The following is a 22,690-nucleotide window of genomic DNA, read 5'->3' as shown; positions in this document are numbered from 1 at the left end:
GGGTATTTGGCCTACTCTTCCTCACCTCCGATTCGCACGGTTGGCTATGTACGGTGCGAAAGAAGTTAAACATACGTACAGAGGTGTTTCTTTGGAAGTGCTCGAGTACGCACGCTTTACCCCACCGTACGCAACCTGCCGATCGACCAAGCGCGTACCGATTGATATTTATGGGTGGATGGAGGTGACAAGGTGGTGGTGGTGGGGGGGGGGGATTAAATTGCCGCGCCAGGAGGTCGAACCAACGACCTTTCGGCAAGCAAGTCTCGTGTGCGAGCACTAACACCGCTGATGTGTGCCCACCACGTGGGGCATCGTTTTGTTTGCAGGCGATGGGTGAATTCTCAGCCAAGATAACAGACCGTAGGGGCATCAAAGAGGAAGCGATGGTTCGCATCGTCGTCGTCATCACACCCTGCTGGGTTCCCCGACAGTTTAAACTGGGGCTGCGAGTGCTGAGCGAGCAATCACGGCATCCGACGAGATTTGCTGACCCCTCCTAGCCAATGGACAGACTCCGGAAAGACTCTCCTATCGAATGGATATAGACTGGAACAGTGTGTGTAGGTGACATCTGTTGATAGACAACGCGGAGGTGTGCGTGTCTACTTATGTTACCGTATTCTCCGGATTATACGATGCTCTTGAAAGTAAGACGCACCCCCCCCCCCGCAATTTTTTTTCTTTAAATACAGGGGAATACGGTATAATTTCCGAAATGCTTCCAAAGAACCAACGCTGTGCGGTAATGAGCTTCACGCGTTCGTGGAGCGCCGGTATATTAACCAGCTTGGAATCACACACGTAGTCACACGTGTGTCCGGCGATGCCCTTGAATATGGTTTGTCCTACACAGTGCCCGATTAAGCTAGTGCGGGGCCTGTAGCATACGTTATAAAGGGGCCCTAAATTAAAAAAATAACACGTAAACATTAAAACACAAAAATGTAACTTGCATAGTAAAGTGATTGCATTTTTCATTTGCTATACAGGCAGATAATACGACAAATCGCTAACCTTAAACACGAAGTCGTTCGTAAAAGTTGAAGGCAGTATAGTGCTATAGTAAGAGCAAGTGCAGAATCACTGAACCGGAATTGATAGCTTGAAAGCATTTAGCGCGGGGCCCTTGCAAGTGCGGGGCCCGTAGCTACATATGTAGTAGCTACATATGTAGCTACTACATATGTGTAGTAGCTACATATGTAGCTACGGGCCCCGAACTTTCAAGGGCCCCGCGCTAATTGCTGTAGCTACTGCATATGTAGCTACTTTTGCTACTTTTGCGACGAGGATAATCCGGCACTGGTCCGACACTCGCATTGCAAGTCCATGGCCATCAAATCACCTGGAAATCGCGCTCAATCTCATTTCACCTCGGACAGCTGAAGCAGGTATTTCAAGCCTGGATAGCGCATGGATGGGCGACTGACATCGTGCACAAACCGGTTGTCATTTGGGGCTGCGGGGCATACGTCGTGGGCATAAGGTGGAGTTAGAACAAACTGGAATTGTTGTACTGTGCTTTTATGTTCCCCGCCTTCGCCATCGCTCAATGACCGGTGCGGTGAAGTATGGTCAAAATAACTCCCGGCACGTCATCCAACAGCGGATTGACAGAAGGTACGGTACACGTACATTCACGAAAAGGAAGACGAGTCCACATGGGCTTGTCAAGGTTCGTGTTGTCACAATGTATGCATAGAGCTGTATGGATATTTGTTTTCTTTCTGTGCCAATGGCACGCAAGTCAATTCGATGGCATGTCTCGTATCGTCGCTTTCCATACGATGCACAATGTATGCGTAGAGCTGTATGGATATTTATTTTCTTTCTGTGCCAATGGCACGCAAGTCAATTCGATGGCATGTCTCGTATCGTCGTTTTCCGTACGATGCAAGTGGCTTAGTTTGAGTTGTCGCTCTGACAGAGTGAAGTCCTCGCGTCAATGTCAACTTAAATAAAAGTGCGAGGGAGCGGTGGCGCGGTGGTTAATAACACTGCCGTTATAAACCCGTCGACCTAAGTTAAATCCCCATGGCACGCAGCCAACATCAGTGGCGAATCAGTCTGAACCGGTCCTGGGCGCGCCCTCCTTCACCAGACCCGCACGGACCAAGATGGTGAAGTATGGCCAAACAAACACACACACCCCCCCAATGACTGGACATCTGTCGATAAAGAGCTTCATAGCTCATGGGATTCATCCAGGGTTAAAATAAAGAGTCTCATTTTCATTCTGACCAACAAACAGCGTGGTGGGGCATTCATCCAGAAAGTGATTTCCAAAGGGCTATACATGCCTAAGTCAAAATGGAAACGTACAATTAACAATGATTCCTAATTGGGTTTTTTTTCTATTGGGGTTAGGCCACATAAATAATCTGATCGTATTGGCTGTGCAAACCAAGGTGTTCGCTTATACAATTAACAAGAGAATACACATTTCCGACGCCACCCGATATGCTAATTGTCTGACACGAGTCTAGACGAAGCTAAAGTCCTAGATGAAACCAACTCACTACTGATACTGGCGATGCTGACTTGGCCCTACTACACAGACGCAACCGATAGCCAGACGCGCCCGTGGTGGGTGGCACAGCTGGTAAGCATGCTCCTGCCATTACCGTGTGTACACAGGGCACAGGTAAACACTAAAATAGCAAACAGTCTAATGCCAAAAGGTAAACACCCACCTCTGAGCCGCAGTGCAAACACAGGTTTTATGTTAATCAGATCAATGACCACGGAATACCCAAAGCTGACGCATCTGCTTACCCACAAACAGGGCACGAATACACAACACTCATTCCCCGACGTACAAATCACCCTGCAACGTATTAAGTTTAACAGTTCATAAAGCATGAGTGTAATGCGAGTGTGTAGACGGTACGAAACGCTGAAGGTGCAGCCCTGAAACGGCTTTGCTCGCCTCACTGCTGGCGGAACGGCCTCCTCGAGAGGGAGCACTATGGACCCCCCTTGCCCCCCTAGAAAGGGTTTTTGGCAAATTCTTCAACGCTGCCGGACGCATTGGAAGACGTGGGTGATGTACCCAAGCTTCATCCCACGACATACGACCTGCTTGCTCATCGACCGTGGTGTACCCATTCATAAAAGCTGAGTGGATCGAGGGAATACTTAAGCAACATTATCAATTACTTTTCCGTCTGAGTTGCACCCTCGCACAACACAGTAAACATGCCACGCTGTGCCCACTTTATTTGGCAACGTTAGCCCAACGTTCCATGTTTACTGGGTGAAGTGGATACGTCTATACAAACATATAAACTGATATTCTACAACGTGTGCGGCATTACACTCATCACGGCAATACATTGTGTAAGCACCCTTACGAAATTAGTTACACATTAACACACCGTGCTATGTTTAACTGCCCATATAACATTATCCCCCCGCACACACACACTTACCATACACGCGAGGCACAGCCGATTACAAACTACATCACTAAAACAGGGGGGCGGGGGGGGGACGAAACGTTTTAAAGGAAAGAACACGAAACGATAAGAACAGCAGCACCCCAAAAAAAAGACAAAGCTCCCCCGTATAGCCTTAACAGACTGCCGGGGCAAGTGCTGTTCGCGAGCATCTACCGCAGCACCATCCACCCACCCCTGTCTTACCTTGCTCAAAGGTTCTGGAGCACCACATCGCCAGTGCTACTCGGAGGGAGGCGAGCACACATCCCGCGGATAGCAGACGGACACACACACACCACGGTGGCGAACTCACTCTGGAGTCCGGATCAGAGACCCACGGAGGCTTTATGCTTGGGAGGAGCTTGCGGCGCACGAAGCGGCTGCTGTCAGCTTCCAATCGCGAGCACGGCCCAGCCCTACCCCCTCGAAGACAAACATTCCCCCACCCAATGTGTGCGCCCTTGCGTCCTGTTAAGGAGGACCATCCATCGACTATGAAGGGCCCCTGCCCAGAACGTCGCTTATTGCATATTTTGTGAGGTACTCTTAGGTTTTTTCAGAAAAGTCAGGTAGGTAATTTTTAAAATAAAAATTAATAATAGAAATAAAATAAAATAATAAATCACGACGTTTCGGAGGCAACACAAGCCTCCGTCATCAGTGTTGCCTCCGAAACGTCGTGATTTATTATTTTATTTTATTTCTATTATTACTTTATTAATTTTAATTTATTTTTTTACCTACGTGACTTTACCGAAAAAACCTAAGAGTATGAATCCTTGCAGTCACGAAAGCTTCAAATCTAGAATTTTGTGAGTTTTTTTTAAATAAATAGCCTCATATGTACTGTACAGGGTAGTCCAGATGTCGAGTGACCCCCAGTTAATTGACCGCCTAACATTTCTTTCCTTTGCATTTTAATTTCTGTTTACGTTTTAGAGAATGAAATGGGGCTCACAAGACACCTGGACCATCCTGTAGAATGTTGGGACAAGTGTTTTGTTTGCGAGCACCTATTAAGGCCATATCGGCGCATTACGTGCACAAGTATACGCACGTAGACCCACAATAAGCCCAGAACAAATTACGGCAGTGGAAATAAATACCATCCTCATCCGCCTCAGCCATGATCAATCCACTGCTGGATGAAGGCCTCCCCTATACGCTTCTGTGAAGTAGTAATAATCCAAAATACTGACGTGCTTAACCAACTAAATAAAACAATATATGGGGGACACGTACAATTGACGAAACACCTAGTCAAACCCGCCCGCCTTTGAAGTTTACACACCGCACCAGATACTCGATTAAGGCGCAAGAATCAGTTCAGGTATCACTCACCACCCGTGTTAGCCGTGACCGGGAATTGAACCTGAAGGCACTGAGGCACCGCTCCCCTCTACCCCCCCCCCACGCCTCCACACCATCCCTCCCAATAACCATGTCATCCATTCGTGTTTGTTCTAAGGGATGTCACGTTTCAATTACGACTCACCGTCCCGCCTGTCGGTGTGAGAGTGTGAGTGGTGGTGTTGCGGTCAGCGCGCGATTCCTGCTCACGGCCAACGCCGGTGACAATTATCTGCACCGGTTCTGGGCCTCCCCTAGGTCGACTCAGCCTCAAATGAGTACCTGGGTGCGGTGCGTAAAAAAACATCTCCACTGGGGAGACAAAGGCGGCCGGGCGTGGTTCTGGCCACCCACCCCCTCCGTGTGCCGTTCTGGCCGTCATAGGTGCTCGCTAACAGCACTTGCCCCTACAGTCTGTTAAAGGCTACACGGGGGATCTTTGTCTTTGAGTGAGAGAGTGCGCGCGCTCCTGATTTGACGGGGGTGGGGGGGCGTCAGCAGTCAGCTGTCTTTCTTTTGCGGAGCGGGCGGGGATGACCAAAGCCTGCAACGAAATCATTATCGGCACACTCCTTGGGCGATCCATCCACCCGGGGCTGTTCCGATCGCAGAGAATTGGAGGCGGCAGTTGGGTCCTAGATTTGAAGCTTTCGTGACTGCGAGGATTCATACCCTTAGGTTTTTTCGGTAAAGTCACGTAGGTAAAAAATAAATAAAAATATAATAGAAATAAAATAATAAATCACGTTGTTTCGGAGGCAACACAAGTCTCCCTCATCAGGTGGGACCGTCACAGCTGAATTTACTGTATTAAGTGAGGAAAAAAATTCAAGAGGCAACCCCCTAAATACCAGTTAGTTGGGCTTTGCGCGGCGTGCTGGTGAGGCTGAAGGGTATTTGGCCTACTCTTCTACGCTGTCCAGACGCATTGGAAGATGTCTTTGTATATGCATATGTATTGGCAATGAAAATAATGTATTGAACAGGCCTTTTCCCAGTGCACTGCTGGATGAAGGCCTCTCTCTCTCTCCACGACTTGACGGATGTGCAAGCTCTTTGACCATACTTCACCACGCCGGTCGGTGAAGTTGCGGCCTCTCCGGAGCAAGCAAGAGCGGTGCAGACATCCCTCGAAACTCATGAACAGCCGTGGCAGAGAATCCAATTCGGGTAGAGGTGGGTTTTTGAAAAGGAGGAGATGTAAAATTTCGTAGAATGGAAATAATAAAATAATAATAAATTTACATAATACAATATATTATATTTTATTATATTACTATATTATTTCGTTATATAATTTTATTATGTTTTCTTTTTATTATTTTATTATTTCCATTCTACGTGACTTTACCGAAAGGACCAAGAAGATAGGAGGAGATGCTTTCAATCTTCAACGGCACCGATCAGAAGCGTCGTTCCAAACAACCACAGCCGAGAGGGCCGTGACGCGTGTCCCCTCGTGACACTTGCTGACACGTGGAGGATTTCGAGGGATGAGACTCGGAAGCTTAAAAAAAAACGGGGGGGGGGAGGGGTCGTCACACGTTGCCAAACGCATGTGCGTTTAGTTTCATATTGTACAAACGTGCGCTCCATTATCCTAAATGTAACACAAGCATGCCACCATCAGCCATGCTCTATCTACGTCTGTGAACATGAGCTCGGGAGCGCATCGGCTTCCTCCAGTGTAGATAAATATTCTGATTGACCAAGCTTCAGACGCGGGATCTACAAACATCCCAAGAGGGGAAGGAGCTGGCCTGAAATATCGAGCTTTAAAAATGTATATGGCCCTACATTAATAATAAACAAATAAAACATTGCATTATTTAATCTGCTCAAAATCAATAACTAGTCAATTTTCACGGACCCGATTTTGGAGAGGTGGGGGGGGTTATGGCGATTGCCTCCATCACCATCACGCCCCCTTCACCCCGGATCCACCAATGCCTATCTCGCCTGCTGCGTGATTCTCTAACGCGTTAACGATGGGTGAAATCAGCTCCTGCGCAAATAGCTAAAAGAGCTAAAATGGAATGCTGCTTCGCCAAGGACGTGGGAGATGGGAATAGTGGACCGACGTTTCAAGCAACTGCCCTTCTTCGGCGAAAAGATAGGGAGGGCAAAGCGATGGACTCGCTTGGCCTTGATCAAAACTAGTGGAATGTAGGAATGTTAACAGATTTGAATGCCAATATATACATACTCTGAGACGTTTGCGATGGCTTGGGGAGGAGGCCTTCATCCAGCAGTGGATAAATCATTGCTGTTGCTGATTAAGCATAATGAGCGATGCCTGAATGTGGACATTATTTATTATCCACGCGAGATCATGCGCGTTAATTTCAGGCTGTCGATGCTGCATATTTGATCACGCGTTCTATGCTACTGAATAAATCATTGCACCCGTGCTTTGTATTTATTAATATCGGCGTTTCGAATAGTTAGCGCCGAGGTGTGAGGTTGTTTATCCAGATCTCCCGTGAAAAAGAGGCCTCAACGGTATCGTCCTGGTTCTCGTCGTGCCACGTTACCGACATACTCTCCATCCTCTCCGATCTCGTAACTTCAGAAACAGCGCGAGTATGTATGCACCAGAAAAACGTCAATGCCTTCGTCAAAACAAAAAAACACTGACTTAAAAAAAGTGTATACTAGGTGACGTTTCGGGCTAGAACCCTCCTTTACAGCACGTAAAGAAGCCAGATCGTTGGACACAGTTTCTACATCTTCTTGGTTCTTTCGGTAAAGTCACGTAGAAGGGAAATAATCAAATAATATAAATAAAACAATAAAATAATATAATAATTGTATTATTTTATTATTTCCCTTCTCCGTGACTTTACCGAAAGAACCAAGAAGATGAATCACTGCAGTCACGAAAGCTTTAAATCGACAGTTTCTACACTTTAGCTTATTAAGGCAACAGTAGGTAGAGCATGGCTGATGATGGCTTGCTTATGTTACATTTAGGATAATGGAGCGCACGTTTGTACAAACGAGACAGAAATAAATACATTTCCAAAGCACCAATACAAACGAGAAGGTAAACGCGGGAAAATAGAGCATCGATAATTGTATTTAATATCCGTATTCTTCGGATTATAAGACGTTATGGTAAGCAAAGCGCGTGTTATCGGTGTTAATATGGCTATCACTCTGTTGTGGTTTTTTTTATTCGCGTGTGTTTCGTTTACAACCGTTAAATACCTCGTTTTGTTAATTGTGCAATATCCCTTAAGGAGCACGCACAGTCCTCGCTCTCTGCAATATCGTTGACGTTCTCGTGTCTTTGCTCTGTTGTCGCTGTGCTAACGCACCCACAGGTCTCCCTTGTAGAATCAGAACGTGCATTTATACTGGAGAAATCCGATGAGCTACAAAGCTCTTTTCCCACAAATAAAATCAACTTAAGCTGACAACAAGTCTCGTTACGCACACACACACACGCGCGCGTGCCCGATTTTAGGAAGCGTCCCTCAATTATCGTTTTAAAATACGGAGGCGGGGGGGGGAGTCTCTTTTTATAAACCGGACAATCTGGTGAGCATGAGACTTCATCGCGACAATTGAACCCAGAGCGGAGTGTATGCGAATGGTTACGCCGCCAATATGAATAATCCGCCTCTGAAAGGCACTCGCTCTGTTCAGTCTGAGCTGAAGGTAGCCGCTGGTCCCGTGCAAGGTGATAGCCCCCGCTGAACAGTCGAAAGCGTCTTGAGAACGAGACGCCGAGCGGACGCGTGCAGGTGGATCGGGCACCGCGCGATGAACCCAGCAACGTGAGTCGATTCATATCAAGCGACTGGCCAGCGTCAGTGTCGAGTTCGAGTGATATCTGAATCGCCCCCCACCCCCAAACTTCACCAACACGCACGGACGACCGTGGTGTAGTATGGTCAAATAACATCAACGAAACCACACTTAGGCACTTTTTGTGTTATGCGAAAGGGCTAATGACGTCAAACACTCGCAAATGAAAGAACGCGGGCTGTTGTTTGCGTTGATGGGCCCACTAGTGAAGAGGGAGTACTTTGGCCAACAACAGATGGGCAAACCAGCTGTATATGCATGACAAGACTGGCTGCTGATGAGACCGAAAAGACACGAAATTAGTCCAGTATTTTCTTAAACAACTGCTGCTGATGATGAACATGTGTGGAAGGGCTATACGCCAATAGACAGAATGGAGGTACTTTTAATGTTATGAAATCAAACGAAAATGTAAAATATTATACAGCCCTGTGTCAATCCATCATCAGTGGTGGACTAAAACCTCCCCGTGCCTTCGTCGGTTCAGATTATCATCATTGATGATAGCCGTGGCCTGGAAGAGAACTCAGAGTCAGCGGATTCGAAGTGCAGTGCGCTCACCACTGCGCTAACCACTACCCCCGCCCCATCCCAAACAGTTGCACCTTACTGGGATACAACCTGGAATGAAAAGAAGACATTCTTCAGGAGTGACATTTTAAATCGTGAGCTTTGTAAATGCAGTGCGAATCTTTGATTAGGCGTCGCTAACTTTAAAGCCAGAGACGAGTGGCGCTCGCTCATAACGCAGCATTCGAGCCGACGCAAATTTTTTCCTTTTTTTTTTGGCTGCTTCCGGATGAATGCAGAATGCCACAGCTTTCGAATTTCATGGGATTCAACGGTAATTAATTTAAGTGCATGTCAATGTTAATGAGCCAATCAATCGCGTCTGGTTATAAAGAGAGGATATTTTATTTTCGGCGCATATGAACGTTAATTAATGCGCAGTTCGCCACTAGCATAGGCCGATTTTGTTTGAATTTCGAAAAAAAAAACGTAGCAGTGGTTCGCGAACATGCTATGAACGTTGCGAGCTGAGTTCGATTACAGGGCGCGGCTAACAAGAGCGGCAAAGTCGTTTCTGAAGCGGTCCAGCATTCCTCCAACTGCGTTGTCACCAGGAACTTATCCAGGAGTCGATTGACTAAAGGGCTGTACATGTGTAAGGACAGTCGAGTCAACCCTCGGTGTGAGTGGACTAGTGGCCACGGGAGGTAATGACAGTGGAGTCAGCAGGTAGAGCGAGCAGTTTAGAACCTGCGAGAAGGTTCGAGAATAGGGGCATGGCCAGGTGACGTAAGAGGACCGTGGAGTCTGCTGGTAGAGCGAGCAGTCTAGAACCTGCGAGAAGGTTCGAGAATGGGGGCGTGGCCTCGGGCCGTATATAAGGGGGAGATGCGCGGGAGACTCGGGGCTGTTGCAGTGGAGGTCTCCGCCTGTCCGAGTGTGAGCACGCGGCTCCTTAATAAAGAAACCCATCTCAAGACAAGTGCGTCCAAGTCGTCATCACACATGCACATAATCGTCATTTGTCCAGTCACCCATTACTCCATCTAGACTCATGTCGGACAATTGTATAGAGTTGGGTCATCATGTCGTATGTGTGTATTCTCAAATGTATTATCAGATTACGTGGACTAACCCAAAAAACGATTATGAACAACTCTTTATTGTATTCATAATCAACGTTTTTGTGTTTAGATCGCGTTATTTATAAATGTGTCGTAACCCTCCACCACCCGACACGGCCAATCAGTAATAAAAGTGTCACGTTGACAAAAGACAAATAGTTCGCTGCTTTAGCCCACCGGTGTGTTGAAGCGTGAAACCACAACATTTACAATTTTTTGAGTACTGTGACGTTTCGCTGGTAATTGGATCCAGCATTATCGGGCAATTCGCCAGAATGGTGAGGCTCTCTTTATTGTATCTTGATTTGAAGCTTTTGTGACTGCAGGAATCCATACATACTCTTTGTTTCTTTCGGTGAAGTCACGTGGGTAGAAACAAAATGAAATAAAACACGACGTTTCGATTGCAACACAAGCGATCTTCATCAGGTGGGACAACCGCAGCAAGAAAATGCTGAAGTCGGTGGGAGAGCTGTCGTGGCAAGAGGTTATATTTACATCTTAATTAGTGCTTTAAAGACATTGTCAATCCACTGCTGTGTCGGCCACAGGAAAGCGTTTGACCATACTTCACCGCGGTGGTTAATGCATGCTAATGTAGGCAGGGGAAATAGATTTGGTAGCATCGAAGTGCAGTACCGAAACGAATTTTGCTGCACTGCCCATCCTGCTGTGCATGGGTAGTGCATCCATACAAAGGTGGTCCGATGCAGATACCCCTCGCCACCGAATGTTAGCCGTGCAGACCGAGAATCGAACTGAAGAAAATCGGGTTCAAGAAGCGCGGTCCGCTAACCACTGCACCACCGCTCCAGCCCGATTGCATATTTAATGGGGAGGAAATAAAATGTCTCGAGAAGCGGCGCAGTAACCTTGCAGTGCGAAGTGAGGTCATCTCAATGATAGGCAAAGTGACATTGAGTAATGGGGATGTGGTGCAGTGACCTACACAGTACACCCTCGAAGCTTTTGGCCCATTTATTTTAATGTTGGCAACGTATTCCTTATATATATAAAAAACAATAATAATTTACTGCCTGTGGTTAATCCACTACTGGTAAAAGACCTCACTTGCACCGTGTAGATTATGGGTGTTGTTTGACCATACTTCACGACGCTGGTCAGTGCGGGTTGATGATGTAGTCGGTTGCGTGGAGGGTGGCCCAGGACAGATTCAGATGTCACATATCACTCGCCACCAGGGGCGGTTTCTTCATTAGGGCGATTGGGCGACGCACCACCAATGTCATTCAACCACAGAGTCACGCTAGCCGTCACTGTGCCTCTGGATATAGTCCAATCAGCGTCATGTCACGTTCTGTGGAGTACCGCCTCTTTTTGGGCGATTTCACTACGGCTGAGAATCGCCCCGAGTGGCCCCATAGACTTACATTCAAAGATGTTTTTTTTCGAACGGGGGCGCTGCAATGCATTCTCTATGGCTTCCGGGAGGGCATGCACTAACGTGCTTACGTCATCATACGTGCTAACGTCATCATACGTAAGCACGTTTCATCCAACAATAAAATTTATCGCCACCTAGTGGAATCTTTAATAAAATAAACTTGAGTGGTTTGTTTTAATAGTGAGTATATAAACAAACAAGATGTATTGTAAGAGTCACTTTATTTTTCATTAATATTAAAGAAGTGAAGTTGCCTTTACATGCTTAAGCTGTTAATTTATTCATTGCATGGGTGGACCTTATCCTTATCAATCATCCAGACATTTGCCCCCCCTGAGAGATTTTGCAGGAGCCGCCACTGCTCGCCACTGATGTTACGCCGTGATCGGGAATCTAACACAGACCATCTGCTTCATCGCACAAATGCGCTAATCCATGCGCCACCATTCCATTAGTCACAGCGTAACCGTTTGGAGAATTATATCGAGAGTAACATTTCCGCTTGAGAGTCCGCATCACGTCTCCTACCGAACTCAAAACACTTCTTTCACATTTAGATTTAAAGCTTTCGTGACTGCAGGGATTCATATTCTTGGATCTTTCGGTAAAGTCACGTAGAAGGGAAGTGTTCATTAGGACGCTGTCTTTCCGACAGCTCTGTTCTTCACCTGAGGACGGCTGCTTGTGTTGTGGCCGAAACGTCGTGAGAATTTTATTACGTTTTATTATTTTATTATTTCCCTTCTACGTGACTTTACCGAAAAATCTAAGAATACTTCTTACACATGTTAACGCTCCTCTGTAAGACATTGGACCATTTTCTTTCATACAATTCAGTAACTTGTCGAGATGTGTAGGTGAGACGGATCATGAAGACATGAGTGGGGTATCTATAAATGCCTCACCCTGTACAATACAGGGACTCCTCAACTTACGAACTAGTTAGGTTCCAGAGGGTCTGTTCGTAAGTCGATTTGTTCGTAAGTCCAACTTTACTCCTGTCGATTCCAAAACACGTTGTACGGCATGTACACTAAAAACGGGGAATGGCTTTAAAAGTTGTAAATTCTCCTGTAGATGTAGATACCACTGATTCTTCATGTTCTGCACATGTAGATGCCACCACCGCCATCTATTGCGCGACAGTTGAACTTATGACTCTCGGTCCGAACAGGCAACTGGACGTACGGACGGGTTTGTTCGCATCTCTGAAAGTTGGTAAGCCGAATGTTCGTAAGTAGAGGCGTTCCTGTACAATACATGTATAACCTCGTATTTAAATCGCAGTTGGAACGGTCTGAAACGTCGGCCCGCAAATTACGCTGGCATGCGACATCCCCCTCGCTGTCTTTATTGTTCTAAACCCGTTCACATCTATGTGCCGTATGTATGTAGAACATCTCGCCACCGTAGCGTCCTAGAATAGAACAGGATGGGTAACTAAGGGCTCAGGAACAGCATCGTTGTTATGTACTAATCTTAATCTCCCTTACCCCGTACGTGGTGAAATATGGTCAAACAAACCCCGTCTATAAAATAAATACCGCCATCTATTTTTTTATTTTACAAGGTAAGGCCCACTGAACTATGTACTGTAGCTCTTTTTTCAGAAGCGACCTGGCCACAAATGATAGCTCAACTATGTGGCTTATCATGTGGACATTTATAGCAACCAAATACTCGAAACACGTGTTTCTAAATGTGGAGGGGAAAACCGGAGGCTCCGGAGAAAAATACACATGACCACGGGGAGAGGAGACACGCAAACTCCAAATATACAGCAGCAGTCGTCAGGGTCGAGATCGAACCCACGACCTCCTGTATACCAAGCGAGGTAGTTAACATCTCCTAGCCACCGTGATGATGATGAGAGAGAGACACACACTCCAAATATAAAGCAGCAGGCATCAAGGTCGGGATCGAACCCACGACCTCCTGTATACCAAGCGAGGTAGTTAACATCTCCTAGCCACCGTGATGATGATGAGAGAGAAATACACAAACTCCAAATATAAAGCAGCAGGCATCAGGGTCGGGATCGAACCCACGACCTCCTGTATACCAAGCGAGGTAGTTAACATCTGCTAGCCACCGTGATGATGATGAGAGAGAGACACGCAAACTCAAAATATACAGCAGCAGGCGTCAGAGTCGGGATCGAACCCACGACCTCCTGTATACCAAGCGAGGTAGTTAACATCTCCTAGCCACCGTGATGATGATGAGAGAGAGACACACAACTCCAAATATAAAGCAGCAGGCATCAGGGTCGGGATCGAACCCACGACCTCCTGTATACCAAGCGAGGTAGTTAACATCTCCTAGCCACCGCGGTGCCCATCTATCTGGTTTGTCCTATCGGGACAAAAAAAAACACACACATTCGATGTCTGATGATCGCAGTATGTATAATATATATTTTATACATATTGGATGGGAGCGGTGTGTAAGTAATTTAGATCTCTACATTGGAATTCGAATGGTAAAGACAATTTGATTAAATTTGCGTGTCAAATCGATCGTTTCTATTCAATAATCGACTAGTTAACATTGCGGTTACCATAGCGAGCTATAGCTGCTGCGAAGGCCAGGCGAATCCTGTGCATGCGTGCAATTAAACGCGAGTTGAGAAACATGCCCATTCGTACACGAATCACAATTTTATTTACACCGGAAGAAACCGATTAGCTATGAAGCTTTTTTTACCCAGAGGCAAGATTATAAATCCAAATCAATTGGAACGACCACCACGTGCATATTATATGTGCGCATCGCCTGCTGTTGTATGTGTACAGCGATAGCTTGACTTTCGTCCACTTGCCTTTCGTTGCTTCACTCTTTCGGCCGCTTTAAATGATCACCACATTTCAAATTTCGTCCATGCGGCTTTCCTTTTTCGTCGGATTTCATCCCAAACCTTCCACGACGTTCGCGCCACGCGCCGTCTTTTTCGTTCAGTGTTTGAATAGAAGTTGTTCAGTGAGCATCTCTTATATTCTTAGGTTTTTTCGGTAAAGTCACGTAGGTAAACAATTTAAATTAATAAAAGTAAAATAAAAACAAAATAAAAATCACGACGTTTCGGAGGCAACACAAGCTTCCGTCTTCAGGTGGAACCGTCACAGCACGATAGCTGTATCAAGTAAGAGAGACTGCAAGGGAGAGACTTACTTGATATAGCTATCGTGCTGTGACGGTTCCACCTGAAGACGGAAGCTTGTGTTGCCTCCGAAACGTCGTGATTTCTTTTTTACTTTTATTAATTTAAAATTTTTACCGACGTGACTTTACCGAAAAAAACCTAAGAATATGAATCCTTGCAGTCACGAAAGCTTCAAATCTAGAAGCATCTCTTATATTTGTGTTTATTCACGTATTATTAATACTGCACTTATTTCTGTGATCATCCCTCCTTCAGATTCCGAGCCATCAACATCAGCCACAGCCCCTGTTAGATCTCCATCAAAGTCCCCTTCTCCAAAAAGAAAGATATTGATTTCCCGTACTGATGATGAACCTCATCCTCACCAAGTTTCTCATTCCTGTTTTAGGAATCTAGATTCCCCCTCCATCACCAATATATTCATCGTCCACTTACGCAATAATACAACTATTTCAAGGTATCATTTTGTTTAATTCGTTTTGTTCATTTATTCTTAAGTTTATTTTTCTTTTATTTCTGTTTATTTAAGTTTCGCACGCATGTGTTATATAGTTACTGTAGTTACTTGCATGTACGTTTGTATATTTACTGTAGTTATTTGCATGTACGTTTTTCACTGTCCAAAATACATTTTCAAGCTAAATAAAGGCTCTGCTTTGACATTCGTCCATGCTCTGGTCCCTAACCAGACGAAAGTGCGAGGTGTTCCTGTACGTGTGACATGGGTATGGGCTGTAGGTGAAGGATATGGGAGTGGTGGCGTAGAGGTTAGCGCATTGCGCTATGAACCCGGCGACGTGAGTTCGATCCCTGGTCCAGGAGTAATTTGAGGGTGATCTTTCAAGTTATGCTACATTTGGACCACAGAGGCTATACACAGACTGCAGCGGTGCATGGTTGCGGCTGCAGATGCATCTATTTTTTCCCCGTGACACTTCAGAGGACGGACACCCTGCCTTCACGCTGGGCCGAGTAGCTTTGTTCTTCTCGCCGTTTGAACCGTTCACAAAGAGCCAAAGACAAAGGTTCCCCTCCCACGTGTAGCCCTGAACAGAGAGCAAGAGCCTTTAGCGAGTAGCAACCTATGAACGCCAGCACGGCGCAGAGGGGGCGAGTGGCCAGCACCACGCCCGGCCGCATTTGTCTCCCCGGTTCTGATGTTTACACACCGCACCAGGTACTGGTTTTAAGGCTGAGTTGACCGGGTGGAGGTCCATGACCTGTTCAAATATTCACCGCAATTGAGAGGGAATAGAACCGGAGTCACCGAGTCCGTAGCGAAGTGCGCGAACCACTCGCCACGCTTCCACTCACGGAGAGCCACAAAGAGACACAAACGCCACCCGACCTTCAAGGGCGATCTGCATTATCTGAAGAAAATATCCATCAGTGTTCAGAATTCCCGAGTCGCAAATCACGATAGCGTTACGTGTCCCGTTGGCCTGATAAAAGCCACTCCCAGACAACTCAATGTCAACAAATCATACTTGCAGGCACATTTCTTGGATTTTCAGAGTCTGATAACTACTGTGAAGCTACGTGGTAGACAGCAGAAGCATAGCGGTCAACCCATCACGGTTTAGCCCGTATTCTTGTACAGGCACACTAAGTGTTCAGGTCCATACGGAGTACAGCCGTTTAAAATACGGGCACACATTCTTTTTTGTCTACAGTGGTACCCCGGAGATCGAACTTAATTCGTTCCAGAAGGACATTCGAACACCGATTTGTTCGAACACCGAATTAATTTCCCCCATAAGAATTAATGTAAATGACATTAATTGGTTCCAGACACAATACATCTCTCATTATAAAACATTTTTACACGAAGTTTACAGTAATTACATGCATAAAAGCATACAAAAAACAAGAAACACAATAAATTAATGGAATAAATATATGGAATAAATTAACATTGAACTTGACTTTACCTGTAGTAAGGAGAGTTGACGGCTTGAGTGGAAGGTGATGAGGAGGAGGAGGTGGAAAAACCTTTGTCTGGGCAAGCGTCATGCACGCTGGGCCATACACGTCTCAGCCGTACAGGTTCTTTCAAGTCGTGATTGCCCGTTCGACCTCCGAATTTCGTTCGGTTTCCGGGGCAAAAAATGTTCGGAAATATCGTTCGAACACCGATTTGTTCGAGTTCTGGTGCGTTCGATCTCCGAGGTTCTACTGTATTTGTGTTTCTCCCTTGTGATGGGACTTTATATGATGGACGTTGAGATTTATAAGGGCACGGTTGTGACCAATAAGGTCTGAATTGGTCTGTAATAAGGTAGGGGTTGACAGGTATGCAGAAGGGAGCTCGGGGGGGGGGGTCCCTGTTGTACTGTATTTATATGCTCCCACCTCCGTTATAATGTTTAGTCTTACATAATCGTCGTCGTTCCTGCAAGCCACACATTTCACAATCGCCGAGAAGCCGCAGACAAGCTGGAAAAAAGCAGCCAGGTGGTGAGCCGACGAAATCACCGATCAGAGATTTGCTCCCCATATATACAAGGCCTGTGTTTAAAAACAATGCACAACAACTATTTATCTTCGCAAGTTCTGGAGAGCGAGGGGGTACACCCCTCTCACCCTGCAAATTGTTTTGTATACACTCACAAAATATTAGAATACAATCTGGCATAATAATAGCACTGTTTTGTACGCACTCATTGAATCAAGGTTAAGATGAAAACGAACATAATCCAATGTTCCTCACTAATATAAAAACATATGATAAACATCTATAATACCGGGTAAATCGTAGTTAATCGCTGTGTCGATTCATTGCCAATCGATCCATGGATCGAGTAATGGTTCGAGACGCCCCCTTAATTTCATCAGCTAACATCAGCAAGGTCGGTGATTCCTCCGCAGTCCGCTTTCATTGTACCACAGCGCCAACAATTGCCAACGCTCCCAAGTCCGAGATATGTTAAGATGTTTTCGGCCAATTAATGCTCGTACCATGGCGGGTGGAAACCTGAGCACCCGCAGGATACAGACGTTGTATGACTGTTGGAACTTCATTCGCACCGTACGTAAGCCCAGCCGTGCTAATCGAAGGTGCGGGGGGAAGGACAACAATATAAACACCCCCCAAAAAATCAGTTTGTGTTTAGTCCGATATCAGTCCGCACTTTTGCCGTCGCGCTCCATTCTCCTGGGAAACCCAGGGTATGGGCCACCTTCTCGATGCCCGCTCAAAGGGAGTTTCGCAACATCTGCGGGTGATCCACCAACCCTCGCTGCTGCTTCAAACGGCGTTGGAATATCCAGGCAGCTACGTCCCGGTCTATGCTCGCGCGTCTTCATTGTGTCGTCAAATAGCTCCCACGACCCGCGCGGCCAGGAGTCGCCATCCTCTATAGAAGTGGATTGACAATGGTTGGTGGGGTTACATTTACATGTATAATGACAGTAGAGGCTACATGCGGTGTGAGTGGACTAGTGGCCACGGGAGGTAATGACAGGGGAGTCAGCCTGCAGTGTGAATGGACTAGTGGCCACGGGAGGTAATGACAGGGGAGTCAGCCTGCAGTGTGAATGAACTAGTGGCCACGGGAGGTAATGACAGGGGAGTCAGCCTGCAGTGCGAATGGACTAGTGGCTACGGGAGGTAATGACAGGGGAGTCAGCCTGCACTGTGAATGGACTAGTGGCCACGGGAGGTAATGACAGGGGAGTCATGCCTGCAGTGTGAATGGACTAGTGGCCACGGGAGATAATGTCAGGGGTATCAGTTGTGAGTGCGAAGGGACTGGTGGCTACGGGAATGATCGAGAAGGGAGCGCGGTCAGGTGATGGAAGAGGACGGTGGAGTCCGCCGGTGGAGCGAGCGTCCAGAGTCAGCGAGAAGGTTCGGGAATGGGGGCGTGGCCTCGGTGGGTATATAAGGGGGAGATGCGCGGAAGACTCGGGGCTGTTGCAGTGGGGGTCTCCGCCAAAGTCAAATGAACGTGACTTCAATAAAGTGCCATCTCAAGAGAAATGCGTCAAGTCGTCATTACACATGGATAGCTAGGGCCTAGAGCAGTGTTCTTCACTAAGTTTCAGAATGGGGGTGGGGGGGGCGCCACTTTCGCCGATAAGACATCGTCAATGTGAGGACCCGGCCACACATTTAATACCATTGGGGGGTAGACAGCAGCACGATGATGGGGGGGGGGGGGGGTGTCACTATTTGTGTACTGTCGGCGGAGGGGGGGGCACGTCAAGCGCCACCAGGGGTCGCCAGTGGGACTCGGCGGGCCTTGCAGTGAAGAACATTGGCCAGGAGTTTTCGAGCAATCTTTTTACAGGGCGCTTCAAAAATGTTTAAACACTTATACGGGATTATCGTTTTTAATTAAGAGAGAACGGATAATACGCTGTATACATGATTGAAAAATGTATGTTAACAGCTTCAAAAAGTCAGTCTCCACTTGTTCGCCATCGTTGTCAACACGTGGCCTGGAATCTTCTCGAGGTGGTCTCCAGAGCCCGGAGGCAAATTTCTCGTGGTGTTGTTGCTAATTATCGAAAGTGTTAACACTTTTTTGAAGCACTCTGTATGTTTCTATATATACGATGTTCTGTACCTGGATGTTGAGGTGCCTATGAACAGCCTGAAGAATGTAAGATGAATATCCTGATTTTGTTTTGAGTCGAGTGCACCGAGTGTACACACAAACAACAACAGAAATCCTGACGACGTTTCTCAATTTGCATTGCCTGACAACAACAACAAAAACAACGCAATATATAATAGCCAACTGACGTTTCAAGCAATTATCCTTCTTCAGAAAAAAAGATAGGGAGGGCAGAGTGATCGACCTTGGCACTGCGGGCGCCTTGATAACATCTGGTGAAATGTACGAATCTAACAGTTTTAAATGCCAATATATACAGACTCTGAGATGTTGCGATGGCTTGGGGGAGGAGGCCTTCCTCCAGCAGTGTATAGATCATGGTTCACGATGATGATGATGGTGGTAGCGTTGAGATAGGTGGATCTAACTCATTATAGATAGGTGGCCCTACACAGGCTTAGAAACAAACAGCTGAAACCGTGTAAACCCATGTCGGAGAGCCTTTCGTTCCCCCATGCAACGATAAGCACAACATTAATTACGTGGACCCCCCACAACGCTGAGATACGGAGGCTCCCTTTAATACATAATCACCCAGATACCCCATCTGGACATGTACAATGCTTCAGAGTGAACGTGTTTCAAACTTAAGCACCACAATATTTGCCCAAAGATAATAAAAAAACAACAATTCGAATCCTATTTGTTTAGATTTTTAAAAATAACGTGCGTTTTAGTCGGGTTATATGGTACAATATTACACTACATGCAACTTCATCCTGGAACCAATATCTTAATGGCCCTATTGTGAATACATGGTGAAGGATGGTTAAAATAATACCCCATGGCTAACACGGCATGGGAAGGCCATTATCCACTGCTGTGCCACGGTGGTGAGATGTTAACTTCCTCGCCTGGTATACAGGAGGTCGTGGGTTCTGATCCTGACCCTGAAGCATGTATATTTAGAGTTTGCATGTTCTCCCCGTGGTCGTGTAGATGTTTCTCCGGGTCCTCTGGTGTTTCCCTCCACGTTAAGAAACATGCGTTTACAGTATTTGGCTGCTCTAGGTTCCAACATGATAAGCCACTTCGTTGAGCTATAACATGTGGCCAAAAAAATATATATAGCTGAGTGGGCCTTACCTGGTAAAATAAAAAAAAGTTGAGTGTATAATTTATCCAGCAGCAGACTGGCGATCATTTTAGTGTTGCTTGTGGAGTGGTGGCACAGTGATTAGCGCACTGAACTAAGAACCCGCAGTCTAGGTTCGTACGGCTGGACAGACGTATCGCAGCACCGCAACCCCGCATTAGCCGAGCAATTCCAGGACACACTCCACGAAATCCTGGAAGTAGCCGAGTGGGTCATGGCTCAAACCACTGAGCCAGCACCTCTGAGATACAGGGGGTTTGAATCCGAGTTTGAGCCACCCGTTTAAACCTCGAGCGAGTTCATAGCCTCTGCGTGGTCAACAATAAACTGTATACACACATCACCACACATTTAGTTTTTCAAATTAATTTTACCAATTTCTTCTTTTTTTAAGTTATTCCAGCCCTAAGAATAAAATATATTGGTACTGGTAGGAACCACCTGGTTCCACCAGCCCACAGGGGATTATTGTGTCCGTCCGTCCGTCGTGAATCCAAAAGTGGGAGGGGTGGGGCTGGGTGGAGAGGGGAGGGTGGGGAGGGGCTGGGTGGGGAGGGTGGGGAGGGGCTGGATGGGGAGGGTGGGGCTGGGTGGCGCTGGGTGGGAGGAGTGGGGCTGGGTAGGGAGGGGCTGGTCACCCCGTGGTGCCCTTATAAAACTCAACGTTTAACCTACTCACGCCGGCTTGTGCCCGCCCTCACAGTCGGCCATATTTGCGGAATACACCACGCCGCCGTTGACCCTAGCCATTGGCCGAGCAACCCAACGTTCCTACCAGCTCCCTCCGCAGGAATGTTTTGACTTCGATGTAATTAGCATCTTTATCAGAACACACGTGAGAGAGTGCAGTGTGTGTAAATGGATAAAGAAACTTGTAGATGACTCAGAAGGAGTTCTGCGATAGGGGCCGTCCATAAATGACGTCACGCGATTTTGGACGAATTTTGACCCCCCCCCCTCGTCACACGGCGTCCCAAAAAGTCAGACCCCCCCTCAAATATGACGTCTCAAAGCTCTGCCCCCCTCCAAACCATATTTCCATTTCGAAAATAAAACATGCTTCAAATAGCTTTAAACTATTGTCATTGTATTTAATGTGGCGCTGCACTCTAATGTTGTAGGAGTGTTGTTATAACAATTAGTGTTGTTATAAAAATTATATATTTATTTAAAGTTGCGCATTTTGATGTGACGTCACATTTCTCACCCCCCCCCCTCGTCACACATCATCACAAATGTCTGACCCCCCCCCCTAGGTGCGTGACGTCATTTATGGACTGCCCCATATCACCTTTAGCGGGTCACTCTCACACAAGTGTAAAGCACTGCTTTGCAAGAGTTCCGAATGAACACTTCTCAGCATCATAGCATATCTCTAAAGCTACCATGGAAATAAAACTTGGGTAAATAGACAAAAAAGCAAATATATTAGATTGGCAATTGTAATTGACATCTGTGAAAAAGAGCTTCCTAGCTCATCGGATTTCTCCGGAATAAATACAGATTCTGAATAGGTCGGAGAGTGCGAGAACCAAGGTTTTACATTTGAGAACTCCCCTTCCTCAAATCCTGGGCTACACAGACGTTTCTCGATTGTGGATCGCGCCACCTTTTTAGGAAGGCAACACACAGAGGAGGAGAGGTGGATAAATAAAGAGGAGTGGCGTAGGAGGTTGATTATGAACGACCCCGCCTGCGCTCTTTCTAATTCCACCTTCTCCGCGCCCGCAAAAAAATTGGGGCACAAAAGCTAATGAATCACAACTTTCAATTTGAACAACAAACAAACACGCACGCACACACGCACGCACGCTCGCTCGCGCACTTTACTACACACTCATCGGTACTGCAAAATGAGTTTGTGGAGACGACCTCTGATGAATGGAGTCCCAGTGGGGAGGGCACCCCGGGTCGCTGCGCGCCGTTTGGAGTTACAAGATCCCCCCACCACCACCTCCACCCCCCGCACTGTATGGGCAGCGATGGCTGTGATTCGCCTGGGCTTCGTGGGGATGAAGCAATTTGCGCGGAGATGCAATATAAGGGTAATTGCCCGTGAGGTTCGAGCAAAGCGCCCTCGTAATGTTTGGCTCCCCGAGCATCGGGATTCGTGGACCGCAAGCGCTCTACCCCGCAAGAAGCGTGGACGCCTTGTACCCCATAA

At 46.7% G+C, this 22,690-nt stretch overlaps 2 protein-coding genes across 7 annotated transcripts in view; both read right to left on the bottom strand.

Moving 5' to 3' along the window:
• Window positions 1-3,775, bottom strand: part of LOC144933883 (SH3 and multiple ankyrin repeat domains protein 2-like) — a 140,999-nt gene extending 137,224 nt beyond the window's left edge. For all 6 annotated transcript variants that reach the window (XM_078859158.1, XM_078859161.1, XM_078859160.1 and 3 more), the window contains exon 1: window positions 3,648-3,775. The gene's annotated coding sequence lies outside the window, so the exon portion shown is untranslated. The remainder of the gene's footprint in view (window positions 1-3,647) is intronic.
• The window catches only part of LOC144933884 (rab-like protein 2A), a 75,834-nt gene that overhangs the window by 28,653 nt on the left and 24,491 nt on the right, over window positions 1-22,690 (bottom strand). The window lies entirely within an intron of this gene.

This window comes from Lampetra fluviatilis, chromosome 8 (genome assembly GCF_964198595.1).
Source record: "Lampetra fluviatilis chromosome 8, kcLamFluv1.1, whole genome shotgun sequence".
Taxonomy (NCBI): domain Eukaryota; kingdom Metazoa; phylum Chordata; class Hyperoartia; order Petromyzontiformes; family Petromyzontidae; genus Lampetra; species Lampetra fluviatilis.
Note: the sequence above shows the minus strand (reverse complement) of the source record. Positions and strands in the feature narration are given on the sequence as shown.